The sequence below is a fragment of the Callospermophilus lateralis genome, chromosome 8 (assembly GCF_048772815.1).
Source record: "Callospermophilus lateralis isolate mCalLat2 chromosome 8, mCalLat2.hap1, whole genome shotgun sequence".
Classification (NCBI taxonomy): domain Eukaryota; kingdom Metazoa; phylum Chordata; class Mammalia; order Rodentia; family Sciuridae; genus Callospermophilus; species Callospermophilus lateralis.
Window position 1 is genome coordinate 31,720,835 of NC_135312.1, and position 19,815 is coordinate 31,740,649.

Below are 19,815 nucleotides of genomic sequence, written 5' to 3' on the forward strand. Positions count from 1 at the left end.
AAACAGGTTACTGGCTGAGGAACCGGGCTTAAACTTAAAAACAACAAACAACAACAACAACAACAACAACAAAAACCTACTTGAGCTCTAGTCTCAAGTCTAACTACATTATAAACTAAAGCCGTTTAACATCAATATTCTTTTCTGGATAGCCAGAGCATATCATTTAAATGATCTTTTTTTTTGTCCACCAACTATCTTAACAGAAGAAACAGAAGTCACTACACACTCATGACAGACCCTCTCAGGCTGTCCCAGGTCTTCTCCCACAAGGCTCACAGCAACCTTTTAAGGTCAGAATTACTGTCTCCTGTCTGTAGATGATGCCAGCTGAGGTGCACGAAGATTAGGTGGCCGGTCCCTGGTCACAGTTAACAGCAGGGCTAGGATTTGCAGTGAGTTCTCCCCTGGACCATAAGCTCTCCAGATGTAAACCCCAGACTCTCCCAGGGCTATTTCCACCAGCCAGCTTCACGGGCTCCTTGCGGAGGCTGCTGGTCTCTGCATCGTTACTTCTGCTGGTCTCCTAGGACCCGGCTGGTTGTAGGACTGCTGCTGCATAGAGCCCAGCTTAAGGCAGGGTGCAGGAATATGAAGAGGGAGGGAGCCAGAGAGAGCACGACCCAGGCGTGCACATGAAGGTGCAGGTATCTGTGTGTGATGGGTGACAGAGCGACACAAATAAAAACAGGAGAACTAACTAACTATAAGGGGAGCAAAGGGAAAGCCACAACATGAGAGCACTGTACACATTTCTTTTCTGATGGGCATCAGATACGAGAGTGTCTAGTACGTTAGTTCCTACTTTGGGGATATTTGTATATTTGAAATATTTTGCTGAGAGAAATACGTAGATGGACAGATCCCACCACAGATGTGTAAATAAACACATCTGAAAGGTTATCCAAACAGCTGACTGTTAACCATGAGATCCCTAAGGAGCAGGGAGAGAGAAGGGGGCCTTTGTACTGAATGCAAAAACAATTCTATACATTGGGAAATAAATAAAAGAAAACCTAAGATACTCTCATAAGTTTTCAGTGGTAATTACTACAGTTTAATGAAAAGATACGATTTACTTGTAGATCTGACCCTGCTGACCACATCTTTGCCTTGAAATACATCTTCGCTTGGTTTCGAAGACATTTTGCACCCACCCCAGTGGCCGTAGTGGCTCAAGTCTCCTTCACTAGCTCTTCTTCATCTCCCCCATCAACCCCGGCAGGACTCTTGGGTGGGGTCTCCACCTTCTTCCTCCTATGGAGAGCACCGTGCTCCTGAACCGAGAGCCCCGACTCAGTCCCTCTCTACTGAGCTCCAGACCCACAGACCAACCAGACGGTCAGCATCTCGAGTGTTGAGGTCTAAGGCCGAACTCCCCCTCGATCCATCTCAACTCAGCAGCCTCCCACTTCACCTGTTTGACTGAAATCCTCGGGATCCTCCTTGGCTCTTCCCCACCACACTCCACATCCATCAACAAATCCCGTGGGCTCCACTCTGAAAATATACTCTGCACCCATCCCATCCTCCCACACCCACGGCTACCACCCTTGCCCACGTCCCCTCATCTCTCAAGTCTTCAATGGTCTCCCTGCTGCCCGCACCCTCTTCTCACGACAGCAGCCAAGTGACCCTTGTGAATGTACATCTGTCACCCTTGGATGGAACCCTCTGATGGCTTCTTAATTTAGGTCCAAGCCAAGGCGTCTCAGTGGCCTCACCAGCCCTGCCCGCTGTGTGGCCACCTTCCCCGGCCCTTCTACCTTTCTGAGCAGGCTCCATCTACTTACTCCTCTTTCCCTCTCTCACCCCATGGAATGAGATCCTCCAGCTCCTCCGCTACCTCTGCCTGAAGCACCAGCCCTGGAACCCCAGAGTCCTCCTCCCTCACCTCCTACAACTCCTGTCTCAAACATCACCTTCTCAGTGAAGCCTGCTCCAACCCCTTCCCCATTTAAAATAGGTCCCCTCTTCCCAGCCCACCTGCCCCACCAATCCCACCCCATTTCTCTGCCCAGTACTCCATTCATGGGACTTCATACTATCAATCATGCAAACTGTACAAAAACTCAGATCTTGACTGTTGGCACCTACGTGGCCCTCAGGAAATAAATACTGGATGGATAAGTGGATAACCTCTGTCCAGCCACTTCTGATCACCAACTCATTGGGAAAAAAACAAACCATGGGGTCGATGGGGCTCAGTTGTAGAGCACTTGCCTAGCACGTGTGAGGCCCTAGGTTCAATCCCCAGCACTAGGAAGAAAACAAAAACAAAAGTAATTCATGATCATCATCATGTTGCACTGAACTTCCCAGAACAATTTCTAATTAAGCACGTCCCCAAAAGCCTCACGCTGGCTGGAGCTGCCCTGCGATGAAGAAAGAACCTTTTCTTTTTCCTTTCTGCAAGTTTGAGAAGACCCAGAAGGCTCTGTTCCAAGTGTTAACAAGTATTTTCTTCAAATGTTGAAATTTCTAGTAATGCTTGCTTTGGTTTTTTTTTGTTTTTTGTTTTTTTTTTTTTTTTTTTGGGGGGGGGTTGCTCTGAATCTAGTCATCAAGAAAATATTCTCCTTTCATAACCAAAAAAAAAAAAAATACAATAGTAAGTGACCCCCTTCCCTTCAAAAATAAAAAGAGGTGGGACTGTGGCTGAAATCAGCATTTGCAATCAATATTCTGAAATGCATGGCCCGAGAAATCCTGAGGCCACACACCTCCCTGCCCCTCTGAACACAGCTGGCCCGGTGGCACCAGGCGTGACTTTAATTCTTAATTACGTGAGTTCAGAACATAGACTGATGAAACTGGATAATGTGGAGATGATTAACAACAAACCAAAGCCATCTTTAATTGATCACTTAGAAATACAGGTGGTTCGCCAGATTTAAAAACAACAGCATGTTGGCACAACATGCTGGCTTATTTTTTTTATTTTGCCTAATCAGCAATCTGTACACAGCTTGGTGCCAATGCTGGGCCCATTTTAATACTTCTTCCCTCTATTTAAACAATGTGCACTGTGTTGTTGTTTTCCCCACCTCCTATTACCAACGTTCAAACAGTGAAAGAGTGGAAAAACTGAGGGTGTCGCTCTTATCCAAGATCTCAAGAACCACGGACCAAGAAAACTGGGTGGGGCTCCAAACCCCTGTCTTCTAACAGTAAATACAAGAGGAATAACATTAAATAATGTCAATATTTTTTTTGAGCAGTTACTTTGACCAAGTACTCATCTACCCACTTCAAGTTAGTTTAATCTAACTTGAAAGCCTATTATTCCTACTTAAAAGATGAAAATGCTGAGGTAGAGGGAGATCAAGAGAGTAACTGAAAGTCACACAGCAGTAAGCGGCAGGATTTAAACCCAAGACCTGTTCCCTTGTACCACTGTAGTCTCTGCTAAGTATCATTTGTAATTTTTTTGCTCATATGACATGTCACTAAAGCATAAATAAATAAACCTCTGTTGATTCTTCTATGCATTGGATGCGGAAAGGATCTGATTCATGCCTGATTTCTCCATGTTTGATAAATACCAAAAGAGGAAGCCAGTTGATATACCAAAAAATTCAAAGTGAAATACGTGCAATCTGCTTACAAACTTATGCTGCTGACTTATCCTGTGCTGCCATCTCTTCCACTAAGGCAACGCCTCTGAATTTTAACCGATGAACAATAACTGAATAATATTCTATAACAGGAACCTATAATCATTGATATTTAATTTTTAGAACTCTTACTAAAAGTGTCCATTTTTTTTTGAAAGCTGATGATCTACAGCTAACAGTTGAAGATGACATGTAACCTTTAAATTTTTGTTTATTTTGTTCATTGAGGGCATCTTATCTGTAGGTACTCCATACCTGGAAAAGAACCCTGTGTGTTTTCATCTTGCTTCTTCATGGTCCATGATGTCGCTGCAGTGACCAGTACAATAAAACCGAACTGACAGGGTAGGATTGTTCTGCCATTTTTCAAATCTGGGGCTCATCGTTCCACCAACCTTTCCAGCTCTGTGACCATCAGCGATTTCTTATTCACCCATGCACCTCCACTTCATCAAGACACTGCCCATGAGCACCTGTCATTGTCCCCTTCTCACTATCGATGCTCTTGAGAGGTCGGCCAGGACACTGATGCACAACACCATGGCAGTATGGAAGGAGTAACAGCTGTCACGTTTCTGTTAACCTGACAAACATTATCCTTCAAGGGAAAAGATAAATGAAGCGCATAATTATTCAAATAAATGGGTGTGATTCAAATGTCTCCTAATGCCAGATTCTCTGTGCTTGCAGAGGTCCAAGCTGTACATTTCTGTGTATTAGCCGCACTTTATCCATCTGTGAATCACATTTACCATGAACTGGCAGATAGTTCTCTCTACGCCAGGGAGGCATCCAGAAATTCCTACAACAGGCTAAATCATACCTTGACCCTTTCAAACAGATTGGGGGAAATTCTTTGGCATGAATAACTGTTAACCAACCCACCAGTCAAAAAGTATCTTTGTACCAGGTGCAGTGGCACACACCTGTAATCCTAAGGGCTCAGGAGGCTGAGGCAGGAGGATCATGAGTTTAAAGCCAGCCTCAGCAACTTACCAAGGCCCTAAGCAATTTAAGGAAACCCTATCACTAAATGAAATATTTTAAAGGGCTGGGGATGTGACTCAGTGGTTAAGGCCCCTGGGTTCAATCCATGTTACCAAAAAAAGAAAAAACAAAAAGGTATCTTTGCAATGACCTTGTGGCCTGCAACTGAGTGAATCCAGGACACGAGCACCACCATGATGCTGAGGAGCACCGCCCAAGCTCCTGAACTCACATTCCAGATGAAAGCACAGCACTGAAGTCCAGGCACACCACAGGACAAGCTGGACAAAGCTGACATTGTGGATTGGTGATATTTCCTAAAATCAAATTCCTGGCCTGAAATTTGATCTCCTTTCTTGTATTTCATTAATTATCCTAACTCAAACAGAAACCTAAGGACTAAAGGTTATTCCAAAGCACAGTTCAATCATTTTGGAAGAAACGAAAGGACGTTTTTTTGTTTTTTTTTTTTTAAATAAACTTACCTCTAGAAAAAGTCCACAGTTAACATGGAACAATTTAGCAAGTAAAATTCTATCTTATCAGTATTCTACAATAAAACGCAATTTTCAGACTAATATCTTTACAGCACATTTTGAGTCTGCCACTTGTTCTCCCCTGGTTGCTGGAGAGTAGCCTGTATAATTGTACTGAGCACATCTCAGGACAGAATACACGGTGATTACAGAAACACCTGATTTGTTCCAAAAGAAAACATCACAACCCTAGATACACTCTTTAAAAGGACTTATCACCCTACAGGAAGAGCATAGAGATTCTGTTTAAAAAAGCAACCAGAAAAAAAAAAAAAATGCAAAGCAGCAACAATTACAACCAAATACAGTTAGCGCTCCCAACATGATCTTTCTCACAATGATTGGCCCTCACACACTCTGCCGTGATGGGGGATTTCTGATTCTGCAGTCTAGTAGCTTTTGTGTCATAGGAAAACATCCTCTGTGTGTGTGTGTGTGCGCGCGCGCGCGTGTGTGCACCCATGTGTGCACACCTCACACTGAGTGCTTCCCCATAACCTTCCTCCAGTCCAGCACCACCACGTACTCCAGACACAAGCCCATGGGCAACCCTGGTGAGCCTCTACTTCTCCATCTGCATTTGAAAATTAGATTGCATCCACCTCATAGTGGGACTAGGCCAATTGAACAATCCATGCAGGGTATGCGTCACAGTGACAGCTTATCACGGTAAGTACTCAGCTAACATTAAGTTTCATGCTTCCTACCAGATCCTGTTACAGGTGAGAAAAAGATCTTGTTTAGGGATTGTGCTGATCAAATGTGACTCAGGATCAAACCAAATCCTATCAAACTATAATGTGCGGTGGCAAAACACACAGAGCAACTGTCATCCACATCCTCTGAAGATAATAGGAGGGCAACAATCAGAACTAAAACCACACAGTTGAATACAAAGCATATTTCAAACCTCTCTCCAACAGCCCTTTCTTAAACGGCTACCTTTTTAAATACTTAAATTCGAAATAATATCCAAGTTTTTGATAAAGGACCGCTCTCTGTAGCACAATAACAAATGAACTAATTGGGAAGGCTTGCTCAGCCGAATGACCACTCCCACAATAGGAAATACAGACAGGAACTAAACATCTTGATCGCTACTCTCTGGTGAGCACTTTCCTACTGCCTCATTGCGCCCTCCCAGTGGCATCCTAGGATCCCTAGAGATGTTTTACAGGTGGAGAAACTATGACTCAGGAAGAAAGCCTTGGGACTGTCACCAACATTCGCCTGTCCCAGAGGAACAAGATTCAGAACAACATGGACAAAGGGTTAGGCCACCTAGTCACTCGGCTTTGAGGATACAATCCACGGCATAAAGGGGAAAGGTGTCACAGTGTTTGAGGACATCCCAATGAAGATTTGTTTTCACCAAACTAATTCTTCCCCATAGAAGAAGTGAGCAGCATACACAGCCACAACATGCCCCACGGAGGTCACACCCAATTCACAATTTCAAAATAGTTTGGATGAACGTTAGTTTTGTGCAAAAGAAAGGTTAAAGACAGAACTTGGTGTCACATTCATGAATGGCACCTATCCCTTCCCTAGTTCCTGGGCTCTGTGCCCTCCCCAAAGGGAGCTACAGGCCAGCAGCAGATTGCCCTGGAGCTAGAACATGCTCCAGGGGCCTCTGTCCAGGGCATATTAAATCTCCCTTGGAAGTATAACTGTCTTACCCAATTTTTAAGCATACAATTCAATGGTACTGAGTTCATCCACACTGCTGTACAAGTGTCACAACTATCTACCTCCTGGTTTTGCCTTCCCCAAATGAAATGAAAACCTGTGCCCATTCACCAGTCACTCACTATCACCCCCAGCAACTGCACTCTACTTGGTCTCTATGAATCTGACTACTCTTAGCTACTGCATGTAAGGGAGTCATACTGCATCTGAACCCCTGGGACAGGCTTATTTCATTTAGCATAATGCCAGCTCTCTCTTATTCCCAATTAGTCTCCTTGAAGAAATACAATCCTAAATGTACATCCTTTAGATGAAATAAAAATGAATGAACAGAATGACCTTTTTCTCTTCTTACTCATTGCTCAAAGGATATAAAAGCACAAAGGAAACTTAGGAAGAAGAGAAAGTCGATAAAATCATCTATAATCCCACCAAGGAACCATGGCTATTTCCATATCTATCCAGTCTCTCCTAATCTTTGGCTTTATGCAAATAAACAGTTCACAAATATATAACATTATAACATTCACCCTGTTAACATCATATCACATTCTTTTTGTGGGGAGGAAGTACCAGGGGTTGAACTCAGGGGCACTGGACCACTGAGCCACATTCCCAGTCCTATTTTGTCTTTTATTTAGAGACAGGATCTCACATCATTGCTTAGAATTGAAGTTGCTGAGGCTAGCTTTGAACTCGAGATCCTCCTGCCTCAGCCTTCTGAGCCACTGGGATCACAGTCATGTGGCACCGTGCCCAGCTATATCACATTCTTTTAATTACCTACCAAAATGATAAATCACCGAGCATTCCAAAAATGAATTTTTCAGACCAACAATAAGTAAAAAATAAAATGAGCCTTAATGAACACCTGTTCCCACCAAGTTCTCCTGTTACACAAATAGTTAAAACTGCTTTTTAGTTTCACTCTGAGAGAAGGAAACTGCTCTTGGCAAGAAGGCACTGTACTGTTTAATAGTTGGTACTGTGGGATAAAGGCAACACCTTCACAAATGTTCACACGAAAATAAATGTTAAACAGAAACTTATATAAATTTCAAGTGTTGACATCCATCCCACTATTCTCTCTCTCAATGGAAAACAACAGAACAGCATCTAATGAAAACCCTGTTTTCTTTACTGAAGTAAAAATAATGCCACAAATCAACATTCTAATTAGTCTTTTTTTTTAAAACTGGTTTTTCTTGCAATCCACATCTCAATACCAAGATGAGAAAAAGGAGAAAAATTCAATAAAACTCCACATTTTATTTTTGTTTCTTATTTCTACTTGCAGCTCATAAAATAACAGCAGGGTCTAGAGCTAGTAAAGGAAAATGATTCAAACTGAAATAAAATTCAAGCCAGCAGGAGATGACTTTGATCAGGAGACAATGATATGTAAGTCGATGGAATGCAAGACTTCCTTTATTTATTTTAGTTGAAATAACCTCAAGCCCTGGGGGAAAAAAAAAAAAAAACAGACATTTTTAGAAAATGACACTGACCCAATCGCTAAGTTGCAGAGATATGAGCTGTGGGTGTTAATTCTGTGTGCCGCTACTCATATATTTTCTGCTCAAATGACTGGAATATCCTGAATATGAAGACAGGAGGTTTTTCCCTCGAAACCTTGGGACATGGAGACCTTGTCCGTAGTGATGGTATCCCGTGTGTTCACTGTTCATGCTAGATTTCCTGTCTCTTTAGGAGAACAGAAACACCAAGATAACAGAGTACCTCAACAGGGGGACCCAAGACCACACAGCTCCATACTCAAAGTCAACATTGCAAGAATGAGAGGAACCTCCAAGGACTAAAGTCCTGAACCTCTCCCCAGCACTCCAGGCCTGCTCTCACCTGTGTGGACTGTTCCTTGGGTTGCTCTGTCTCCCTCCAGATCCCTCCATCCTCTTCTCAGTAGAGCCCCAAGCCCAAGAGACAGCAGCACAGGATCATCAAGCCCCTCACTTCCCCAGCCTCTGAGCCAAATGTTCTCGTTTAATCTCCCTGTAGTGACTTCATGAGGGACCTAAACAAAACATACCTCAACCAAAAGCAAAGCCAAAATTTTCAAGCGGTGATTAAGATTCCAAAACATCAACAAAAACCCCAGCGTAGTGCCAACCAATCCTAACCACAGTTCACTTTTGGTGCCCACCCTTAGTGACTCCAACAGGTAGGTCGCTTTTCTCTCCCTATTCCCACTTAGGTTCAGCTGACATCCAAAGCCATGTCTGTAGACCCAAAAGAAGACAGAATTAAGTTACAATTTGAACCATTCAAGCCAAAAACCACTAAGTTTCAAGTGCAGAAACAACGTAAGACTGACCTGACATCAGAATCGGGCCCTCCCTGCACAAAGCATGTGAGCAGAGTTCTTGACCTCTGAACACCATTTATCTTCGGACTCAAATGACAGGCACTGACCAACCAGCTGAGGAAAACCAACAAGAGAGGCATGGAAAGCCATGATGGGTGAATGGGAGGTAGAGGAGATAAGCATCATGGAAAACATTCTCTTAAGTGTGCACAAAGCCAAGTCTCTGGAGCTGGCCATCCAAGACAAGCTGTCCATCAAGAAGCACCAGCTCAAAGGATACGATGCAAAACAAACTCATGGCCAAAGGCTGCCTTGAAGCAAGTTAAACAAGCTTCTTTTCTACAGACTTCTTAAATATTTTAATGGCAACAGAGGATACAGTTTTCTGAACCTGATGGCAGAACTCTTTAATCCTACCATGTCTGCAAAACCCTGGTTCCACTGACCACACTGTGGAAAGTGCTATTTCAGAGGTTATGGAAGCAAGCTCGGAGCTGAGGCCTAGACAGCAGCAAGCCTTATGGTGGCATCAATCACCTTCAGGACTAGGAGCAGTGGGGCTCCTTGAAAAATGCTCTAGGGAGGGGCCCTTGTGAACCATTCCCTTGGCCTGAAATTGCTCCTCTCCATTTTGTGAATTTGACATGACCATCACCAACTGTCCTTCAGGACACAACATAAAGTCTCCGGCTCTCACCCATTCCCACCATTGATCTGAAGGCGCCACCAGCACTTTACATCACATCACCCTTTGTTTCGTGATATCTCCTGCCAAGAGAGCAGAGTATTTTCCGCATCCTTAGGGCCTACTGCCAACACAATAGGTGCTCAATAAATATTTGCAGAATGAATAAGTGAAGGAAAGATTCTAGTCACCCTCCCTCCAGCCTAGAGAAATGATCAAACATCTGTTACATAAACTCAGTTTAATTTGACTTCAGTTCACTGTGATGTCATTTTCAATAAAGAGACCATGCTCATGTTGCAGCTGCTAAATTAAATGACATCTGCACTTCCTTTGGACACATTTTCTTCCTACACAGCTTTGATGATGCTGACCCATTACAAGAAAAGTACATATTTTTGAGTCATTCCATAAACAACAACAGGTTTAAAGCGAGTTCTCTTGAGGCTGGGATTATATCTCAGTGGTAGGGCATTTCCTATCGTGTGTGAGGCCCTGGGTTCAATCCCCAACACCACAAAAACAAATAAGTAAACTGAGTTTTCCCAGAGAACTTTGTAGAATTTGGAACCAAAGTCACAAGGTTAACTGATTTGTATGTTCATGCTGACCTCGTTAATATCAATCTGTGAGCCTATACTACCATAACTGGGGATAAAGTCTGAGGGGGAAAACATAGATGCTAAAAATGTTCTGGGTTATATTTCTTAAACCTCCAACAATGAAATTCTTTTTCACTCCTATGTTGATTCTTTGACAAATGTATACTGCACCCCAAAGATGTCCAAACAGCAGGAACACAAAGATGAAGCAGCTCGAGGCCAACCCTGAAGGGGTGAGGAGACTGGAAGAGAAAGCAGGGCGATAAACAGTGGAAGACAAAAGGTGCTGGAAGTGGGGCAGGAGGAATTCACAGAGAACAGGGAGAAGGACCAGGCGCCCTGTCCTGGGTGGTCATGTACACCAGTGATTCTCCAAGTGTGGCCCCCAAACCAGCAGCATCAGCAATGCCTACGAAATTGAAAGAAATGCAGATTTCCATGAGGCCACACCCCAGGCCCACGAATGAGACACTCTGGGGCTGGGGCCAGTGAGGTGTGTTTTCACCAGGCCTCAGGTGATTCTGACGCACACTGAGGTGGACGACCATGACACGACTTCATAAAGGAGGACTAAAGTCAGATACAAAGTAGACAGTAGGTTGGATGCAGACAAGGGGAGCAGTGAATAAAAGCCCAAAGCCAGAGAAACCCGGCCCACTGTAAGAACGGGGAGGAGAAAGCCCAGGGCAGATCATGAAGGGTGTTGGTGCAGCACCAAGAAACTGGGACCTATCCTGAGGGCAGCAGGGGTGGGATGGGCATGCCCAGACCTGCAGAAGACTTCGGATCACCCTGGATGTAGTGCAGAGAAGAAACAGTAAGAGGCGGTGGAGAACCGCACTGCGGCTTGGAGTTGTGAGTCAACAGCGGTGGGGAGGGAAGTGGAGGCTGCTGGAAATGGCAGGGCCCCACACAGGAGCCAGAGAGTCCTGGTGCCTTAAGTAACTGCAGAGATGCAGCTGCCTGGTGTCCTGGGGGATAGACGAGCATCCCCCCAGCCCCCAAGCCTTGCAGGACCCACCCACACCCAACTGGGGGAGGTGCCGGTCTGGGAAGCACTCAGTACTTCTGTTGGCAACACCAGCTGTGCTGTACAGTAATCTGCCCTTTAGTTGTCGGCTTCTCTCTACAGACCAGGGCTCTGGGCAAGCGAGACAGTGGTCATCCTGCTCAGTTTCCATGTGCGGCATTTGGAACGGCGCCCAGCCACTACTGGGAAGCCAAACTGCATGAATGGAGCTGGACAAGCCGAGAGGCCACTGGGAGGCCACTGCTCTAATTCAGGAGAGAGAGGACCATGTCGTGGGGAAGGAATTAGACAAATAAAGCAACTGATCTTCATTGCCCTCTAGCCTCTTGATACCATTCAAAACATGGAATAAAACTCTTTCCAAGTCAATTATATTGTGAAAATTCAAGAGTAAGTTTGATCAGTTGAATGGAATCCATGAAAGCCCATCTCCCCGTGGAAAGTCCAGAAAGGACCGCGATTTGAGCACTTTCACAGTGAAATAAGACACAGTTCTAGGCCACAGAGAGACAGCCACCAAACTGAGGTGACAAGTTTATTCTCTTTTGTTTTTGGAATAACTCTATGACACTTCCAAGTATACAACAGAGACATCTCAAACCCTGCTGAAATAGTCTGCATCTTTGCTTTGATTTTTACAAATGATTCCTGGCAGGCAGATAATGTTGTGACCCAATTACAAGGTATTTTGGAAGTAGCAGGCACCTAACCCGGGGGAGGAGCTGGTGGGCGCAGAGGGAAGAGTTACAGCAGCCACTGCCACCTGCCTCTCCATCCTCCGGATTCTAGAGGAGGGAGCTGTGACAACCAGGAAGTAAGAGAACATCTCCTCTGACCTGCTTCCCGTCTTCTCACCATTCCCAAAATAGAGCGAAGGAAAATCATAAATACAATTCTCAGCCCTCGAGGGGAAGGGCATAAATCTGGGTCCCTGGGAAAAGAATGCAGGGCAAAGCTACTGAAAGCCCCAGAATCAAGAGGTGGGAACAGTGGGAAACAAAACCCACGGAACAAAGGGAAACCAAGACCCTCAAAACACTGGCCAATTCTTACACCAGAACATTCTTGGAGGTAGAACTGCAACTCTGCTGCCCTGGATCCTCCAAATTCACGCTCTTTAGACCAAAAGGTAATATTGTGCTTTAAAACTAAGAACAATACTCAAGGTTAAGGTCTTCCTTCATGCCAAGCCCTGTTCACAAATTCATGAAATCTTCACAACCACCGTATTAGACAGACACCATTATTATTCCTATCGGCAGATGAGGAAACTGAGACACCCCGTAATTCTGCTGCCCAAGCAAATTCTGTAGTCCATGGTGGTGGGGCTATTAAATGTCTGGCTCTTAATCACCAACAAACTCTACACCTCCCTACCTGTAGGGTTATCCCGTACGTGCACTAGAGGATGTTCAGCAGCATCCTCGGCCTCTACCTGCAGATACCAGTAGTTCCTGGCATGACAGGATGTCTCCAGACAGCACCAAACATGCCCTGAAAGGCAACATTGAGCTCTCTGAGAACTCAAGCAATGGAGATCTGAAAGGCTGAATTCCTACGTCCCTTAGGGGAATGGCAAATCCTAGGTGCTGGGTTGAAGAAACAGGTTCCAAGAGTTCCACTGAGTCAAGGAAGGATAGGAAAGGAGATGGCTGAAGGTTTCTGTACATGGGGATTTTACATTAGGAGTCACCTGCCACAGCTCCTGTGCCCTGAGGTCTTCCCACTCTTGCAAAGCGACGCCAGCTTCCTGCCTCTCTCCCGTGCTAGGTTTGCCATTCCTTATCATCAATGCTCTGGCACACTCCTCTCTACCCTCCTGAACCCGGCACAGGACCTGGCACAAACTAGGTGCTCAATAAACATTCTGCACAAAGGAATGAAGAAACAAAGCTGAGGTTTCTGGGTGTTACCAGATCAACGGTCTCTTCACGAGAAGAGGCACAAATAAAACTTGGTTCTTAGAGAGGGTAAAAGGTTCTGCTCAGGTAAACTGAAGAATCTGAGGCTGAATGGTACTTCCGATGGTACCTATGGGTCCCCAAGACCCCTGAGAGTTCTGATCACACCATAGCTATGTCCATAATTTAACTGGTTTAGTGTACCCAGGCATGAATCCACTCAAGAAACCTAACTCACTTCCACCCATAAACAGTACTACCCAACAAATCGGGATATTCAATGTCACAGGTCAACTTACTCTTGCCCAGGACCCAAGTCTCCTTAAGAAATTGAATGAGGGGGCTGGGGATATAGCTCTGGTAGTAGAGTGCTTGCTGCCTCACACGCACAAGGCCCTGGGTTCAATCCCAAGCACTGCAAAAAAAGAAATCAAATGAGGACAAGAATAAAGCCAGCATCCAAGAGCAAGCAGGATGCTCCCAGGGAGAGGCACCCTCCTCGTGCATGTGGGGTCCTCTCTCCAGACCAACACTTCAGCAGCCTGAAGTCTCAAGGTAGTCAGTCACAGGGTTGCTGGGGAGGCCCTGAAATCCTCATCAGAAACCTCTGTCTCCTAACACTGCCTCATGATTGGTAGATGACAACTAACCATATTCATCCATGTTATAGCAGAAATATTCTAGACTGGAGTCTGCCCAGAGATCAACAGCAAAACCCTTGGTTTTAGGCAGATTTGGAAGTTATATTTGGATCCTATTCCTTGTTTTGTATTCAGACAAAAAACACACACCAGGGCCACAACACAGAGGAAGCGGCTCTACCACTGAATGGACAGATTCAAGTTCAATGTCCTTTCACCTGTACCCCCAATGCTGAATTTAGGAAGATTCATGGTGGGGTGAAAAGAACAAGAGCACAGGCTGCGTTTAGGGCCAGGACAAGTCCCCCAGGTCCTTTTCTGAGCTACAGCATGTTTTCCTCACCTGTAAAATAGGAGTCGAAGAAAGAGGTAAGGAAATAAGAGAGAAATGTTTCCTGTACAGTTGGTCCTTATTAAACGTTAGCTCTTCATCCCAGGGCACTTTCAAAATTAGCTCCGTTGCGGCTCCTGGGACTCTATTCCTGGAAGACCCAGGGGCCCCAGCAGTGTAACCACAAGCTCCACAATTGGGCCTGGCCTCCACTCCTTGGCAACCCGTGGACTCTTCTGTATTAATTATAGTTCCGGGGCAAACACTGTTGTTCACTATGCAGTCTTTAGTAAAAGGACCTCAGTCGTCTTCTCTCTAAAATAGGAAGAGACCCCGGTGTTTTGTAGCATTAAGAGCAAAATAGCTATAAAGCTCTTAGCCAAAGTAAAAGCTCTACAATCATATTTATATTATTATGATCAGTGAGATGTGATAATGACTATACACAGATTCTTCAAGTATTATTTACTTTTTAGCTACCATTTGAAACTCAGAAATAATACATTTTGCTTTGTTTCCTCTCTTTCTTTGCCATCCAACAGTAACTAAAGGTGAAAAATAACCATCTCATGGGCAAACTATTCTTAAGCTTCCTCTGGCCACTCAAACTCACCCTGGAGGGCATGATGTTGGAGAGGCCCAGACCAAGCAGGCTATTACATAATCCTTGGTTCTACAGCCTTGACTCCTGCAGAATTTCCTAGAATCATCAACTCTGAATTGCTAAGTTGCTTTGGCAGAAAGAGGCCTGCATGCAAAGAAACAAATGCCAAGACACATCTCCAGGCCTGCCTGCCGAAATTCACAATTCAACCATGTGCCCTTTCTGCTCTCTCAGACCCTCATCTTTCATCTTGGCACTTTCCTTGTCATTCTTGGGCTATAATTCAAAAATACTCACTGGTTCCCAGGGCACTTTTGAAATTAGCTCCTTTGCAACTCTGGGACTCTACATTCCTGGAAGGCCCAGGGGCCCCGGCGGCCCACCCACAAGCTCCACACTTCGGCCTGGCCTCCACTACTCAACTCAATCCTGAGGGCAGCCTCTCTGCATCTCAAGCCAGATTCCCAGACTTACCAATTTCATGGACCATTAAGCTGCCAAATGAAAATATTCCCATCGCTTCATAAAAGAATCTTACCCCTAAACCGGAAGAGTATAATCTCAGAGAAAAGGACACATCTTCTCATTTCAACTCTAATAAAATATTCACTGCAATCATTATTATTATCATATGACAAGGACAATTGAAACCTTCACCAACAGACAAGGGCCCTCAGGCTTAGCACTCTGCATACACTAGCCACACAGTTACTTTAACATTGTGTGGAAATTAAGATCTGGTGTGTGGGACCATGATTCTGGAAACGCCACATTCAATACAAAAGGCAACACCAAGCTTTCTTCTGCAACAGAATTCCCTTTTATGCTCTGGATCTCTGTAAATTCCCTCCAATCTCATCCTCTGGAGTGCACATTTCTCTTCACAGCTCGGTTCCAAAACTATGAATTTTTTTTTTTTTTTAGTTAACTTAAAAAAAATAACTAAATAAAACCATCCTTTCTCCCACCCCAAGCACTCCTGAAGCATAGCTGCCAGTCAAGCTACTCTTCAAAAAGAGCTATACTTAGGTATTGTCTAGCAGACAAAATTTTGCAACATTTCCATAAGAGGAAAAGGACAGAATGGTTAACTTGATTTACAACAACTGTCAAGTCAATAAAAAACAAACAATAAAAAATTGTAATCCACATTTCCATACCATTCATATTTTCCCAAGTTCTCTTCACATCTGTATTCCTATGAATCTGTACATTTTATATACCAATAAATTATATAGTGAGATTTTTTTTCCTGACTATAAAAGTAATGCATGTCCATTAGAGAAATCTAGGTAAGGTTCAAACATTATGGAAACAGTTAACATAGAAAGGAGATGTCTCCCTTAACTCTACACCCAAAGATGTTGTCCAAAGCCTTTCAATTGATCCAGGCTTCATGGTTCACACCAAGCGGTGATGACTTGTCTATCCCTACCTTCCTCTCATATAGCTCCCACTAGTGTTTGGAGCTACTAACAGGGGTCCAGGAACCCTGGTGTCTGGTTATGATCAGAGATACTTGAGTCACTGTCTATTCACTGTTGATTATTTAAATGGCTAACTCCTTACCTGCCTCGATTTAACGTTAATGAGGCGGAACTTTTGTGAGCATCCAAAAAGCAAAGTGCACTAAAAACACCAAATGGGATCCGTTTCCTTTGCTCTCTACCCCATCATCATAGCTAGCCAGAGAAGGAGGGGGAAAGCTCATGATCCAGCTAATGACACTGGCAGACATAATCCACCAACCATCACTCCTGCTTTTGCAGCCAAGTACAGATATCTGTCCATTCAGCCACTGTGCTAACATTAAATGACAATGAGAACTTATTCCAGAGACCAAGGACTGCACTGCTAATCAAGGGTAGAAGACAAAGGGACATGGGAAAGAATTACTAAAAATGGACTCAGGTGGGCCCAGCAACCAATGGGTATGCCCTGCTCTGTAGCCCAAGCAGCTCCCTTCTCAGTCTATCTAGAAACCCCAAAGCCGGAAGTCTCCCTCAGAAAGTGCAATAAAAGTCTCCAATGTCTAAATGCACTTTACCCAAATCTAATCATTACCTTATCTCCTATCTAGAATGGCAGGGCCACACACTTAATTTTACGACAACCATTGTATATACTAAGTGAAAAGTAAAAGGGAGATAGGAATTGGCTCAAAAAGGAAGGGTAATGGACAAAGGAGCAACAGGCCAGACTCAGGGAAACACAAAATGAGTTTCATCTAAGGCCCTAAATGAAATCCTCCATCACAAAGGTCTGCACCACAAACCTCTGCACTGACCTACTACATGCTCTCATCCAACAGATGGGAAAAGTGAGACCCAGAGAAGTAAACTGATTTTTCCAAGGTCACACAGTGAATTAAAGTAACAGAGGAGCAGAACCCCCAGGAGATAAGTCTTCAGAGTCCCTGGTTGGTGGTCTTTCTATCAAATCCCCCTGACCCTAAAATATAGAGTCTATCGCTCTGCTTCTCTGACAAGCCACTTCAGCTGAGAGACATGCCCTCGACATGTATCAACATGCAGAATATGCACTAATAACACGTTAAAATTAAAATGGGCCATATGGGTTTATCTTCCCTACATTTAATTTCATTTGTTAGTAGTACAACACTGCTGAAAGTAAATGAACACAAAACAGTTTTAATATATGGATGGAGGCATCTGAAAACATTCTAATCGTTCTGAAGACATGCTGTTCTAATCAAATCTCATCCTAAAAAAGAAATCAAAGATGTTTTGCAGAGAATGCTTAGCAAATAATAATGGAATCCATTGAAAATACTGTATGAGATAAAACATGAAAGTTAGATTGCTGTGGTATCAAGAGTATCCACCCTTAGAAGGGATTTGCTTAGGCAGCTGACTGTTATGCAAAGACGCTTACAAAAGATGACAGTATATGTAAAAAGCTTAATATCAGTCTTGACACATAATAGCACAGAACAAATTACTTTCCTCAGCGTAGGAAAATAAGTATTATCCATATAACTAGTAATAACTTATTACAATATTTTCCTAAAAGTTTGTCCTATACCTCTAAAAAACTTAAGATGTTATATTATAAGGGTACTATTTTAAAAGTGTAACTGAAAAAAAAATAGAGAGACTTAATCTTCCATTTTTCTTAAAAGATAAATTTAGATTATCCAGTAACCAGGATAATTAACATAACATTGATAGCACCGCAAGGCTTTCAAGTATTAATTCCTGCTGTAACAGAAAAAGAGTTCAATGTTTGTTTCCCCTTGTTTCTCTGTTGGCAGGAAAAGAGTCATAAAAAAAGTTGAAACATGACATAAAAAGTAACAGTTTTTAAACACTGCATGCTCGCATATGTAGATTTTGGTAATATTTAATAGTCTTTTCTCAAATAATGTTGCAGTCAACATTCACATTATTCCAGCAAGTGTAAAATGCTACTGTTACATTTTAGCTCATCAAGCTTTTTAACTACCACTTCATTAAAGTTTCAGAAAGCGGGAATCCTGCTGGCTCCTTAGAGGTGAATTATTTAGTTAAAGGGATCCATTTGAAGAGGGAGTCAAAGTATAATACATAGGCACCTTACCTGGAAAAAGGTCTCAACCTAAAGATCCCTTCTCAAAGGCTCTATACAAATACCTAGGGCCATAATTACATTCTCAGTTTATGAAGAGTCACCTGGCACATCAATAACAAAAGGACAGGATCTTGACAGAAATCTTGCACCTGTGGTGTGTCCCTCTCACCTCCTGGAATGCGCCTACTGAGCAGGACTGCCTCTGTCTTCTCTCAGCATTGCCCCCAGCCTGGAGAGTCCCTCATGACAAGCACCATCCTTTCAAGATGATGCCATTTCTAGGATTCTGCAAGTTCTGAAAACAACTGTTGAACAAATACTGCTTTCAAGTTACAAATTGAAAAGGGCAAAGCCTGCTACCTAAGTTCATAAAGAAAGCCCCCTTCCAGGGTTCTGCCTGCTCCTGAAAGGCCGGCCACACAAAATCAGATGCTCTCATTAATATGGCCAATTAAGGGTAAGATTTGAAATATAAATCCATGATAAGGACAAGATCTGAAATATAAATCCATGACAAGGAATTTTTTAAAAAGCAAAGACTGAAGAGAGTAAAACCCAGAAACACATCAGATGCTGCTGTTTGTTCTTAAATCGGTGAGAAAAGAAAGCAAATGACAAAACAATGCTGGTCTCACAAAGTTCCTCATTTCTTGGAATTCACGCACCACTGCTGATATCAATTTATGATGATCCTTTAGTTATTTCACTTAAATCATCAGGCACAATGTGAAGCCGATGACTGAAGGACTTCTTAAAACTATCCCTTAGAAGAGCCCAGTCCCATCCTAGCTTCTGACACTGACCTAATTCTCTCAATTTCGGCCCTCTCCAACTACTCAATCCATCCAAAAACATCTCTGACAGTTCGGGGCTCAAAAAACGGCGCAGAACTTGACTACAAAACAGTCCCCGTTCTCAGTCTCATATGTCCAGACAATTTTTCTTTTAAAATTCAACTCCCACGCTCCCTCGGCCCTTTGCCATGGACCCCCGGGTTCTAGACCTCTTCACCCAGGTGAAACCACTTCTTACTGTTTCTACCGGACCCCGCATCCCTCCCTCCTTCCAGCTCTAAGATTTTCGTAGCACAGATGTCATTTCTGGCTTTCAACCCTCCATTCCGCCCGGCGGGCAGCAGGAGCTTTCTCAGGACCCATGTGGCCAGCTTCCCTGATTCGGCCCCCTTCGCACAGCCATTTTCTAGTTAATAGGTTCTCTCCGCCTTCGAGGGGGGAAATGAACTTTTCCCCCCTTTCCTCTCTCCACGTCTGGTCTCTGAACCCCAGAGAAGCCAGCCCT

General features: G+C 43.7%; 1 protein-coding gene across 8 annotated transcripts in view; it reads right to left on the minus strand.

Annotated features, from left to right (window-relative positions):
* Apbb2 (amyloid beta precursor protein binding family B member 2) overlaps nucleotides 1–19,815 on the minus strand; it is a 331,462-nt gene that overhangs the window by 308,689 nt on the left and 2,958 nt on the right. The gene's annotated exons all lie outside the window — the stretch shown is intronic.